This window comes from Heloderma suspectum, chromosome 3, assembly GCF_057233095.1.
Source record: "Heloderma suspectum isolate Gila_16-S chromosome 3, 16-S_ref, whole genome shotgun sequence".
NCBI lineage: Eukaryota > Metazoa > Chordata > Lepidosauria > Squamata > Helodermatidae > Heloderma > Heloderma suspectum.
Genome location: NC_139460.1, coordinates 295,578,830 through 295,580,348, shown reverse-complemented (window position 1 = coordinate 295,580,348; position 1,519 = coordinate 295,578,830).

The following is a 1,519-nucleotide window of genomic DNA, read 5'->3' as shown; positions in this document are numbered from 1 at the left end:
AATTTTTGCTTGTATATTGATCAGCTTAACTGAAAGGGACAGCCCCATTGAGAAAATTGCTTTAAAATAATCTTTGCTGCCATTTCATATCAATCATAGTCATAGCACTATGTTCTATATTTTGCACTGTATCTTCTCTTGCCTCCCTCCAGCCCTTTCCGAACATCATACTTCCAAAACAATTCATGCCAGTTTGAGGCAAGAAGGATGAAAGCCAAAAGTTGTTAACCATTTTAATCCAACAATTAAAAATAACTTATCACATTAAGCAATACAATAGTAGCAGTAGCTGCTAAAACTACTTCAAACTCCAGTGCCAGCAAGATAAAACAAATACCTGGGTAAATATAAGGTCTTGCCTGGTGCTGAAAAGATGACAGAGTTGGCACCAGGCAAGTTTCTCTGGGGAGGGAATTCCAAAGATGGGCTACCACTGAAAAGTCCCTATCTTGGGTCACTATCCACCTACCTTAGAGTGCGGTGCAATGCAAAGAAAGACCTCTTAAGTTGTTCTTAGGAAGTGGGCTGGTTCATATGGGAGCAAGGGGTCCTGGAAGGCAATGTTCAGATCTGAAAGAGGACAGCAATGTGTGAGATGTTTTTAGGAATATAGGAAGCTGCCTTATACCAGTGAGCTGGTCTATATAGCTCTGTAAGGTCTATATCAGAAAGGCTGTCCAGTGTCCTTGGCAGGGAGAGATCTTTCATATCTGCTCCCTTGTCCCTTTAACTGGTGATCCCAGGGATTGAACCTGGAGCCTTCTGCTTGCAAAACAGGTGCTAGCACTGAGCTGTGGCTGCCTGTCTCTGTAGAGTGTGGTTCTACTACCTCCGGAATGAGGAACTCCTCGAAACGCCCAGCGCTGTTCATTACTTTAGATATCACAGGGCCGAGACCTAGCATTCAAAATGGTGCTAGATTTAATCCCTGGCTCAATTTAAGCTTTTATTCATAGCCCCAGCTGGGCAACCAGGGCTTGGCCCAAAGTTCTACCAGCAGAGAAATGACAAGATTTCTCATAATGCAAATCCAACATTTGAACATACAAACTACTTACTCTGGAGTAAGGATCACCCATTTGGATGGCTCCAAAAGGGTATTAGACAAATTCACAGAGGATAGGGCTATCAACGGCTACGAGTCTTGATGGCTATGTGCTACCCCCAGTACCAGAGGCAGTGAGCCCATGTACACCAGTTAATGGGGAGCACGGGTGGGAACGTGGTGTTGCTCTCATGTTCAGCTCGTGGGTTTCCTTCCTGCGGGCAGCTGGTCGGCCGCAGCGTAAACAGAACGCTGGACTTAGATGGTCTAAGTCATGATCCATGATCCCACGGATCATGGAGCCATGATCCCGCATGGCTCTTAAATGTTGCTCCCCGCAGAGCGGACCGTGGGTCTGACTCGGTATAAGGCAGCTTCCCAAGGTCAGAAGTCATGTCCAGGCCTTATGGAATTCAAACTTCAGTGCATGAAGTTCCCCTGCAGATTACCTAGAGACCTGGCATTACTGCGAGC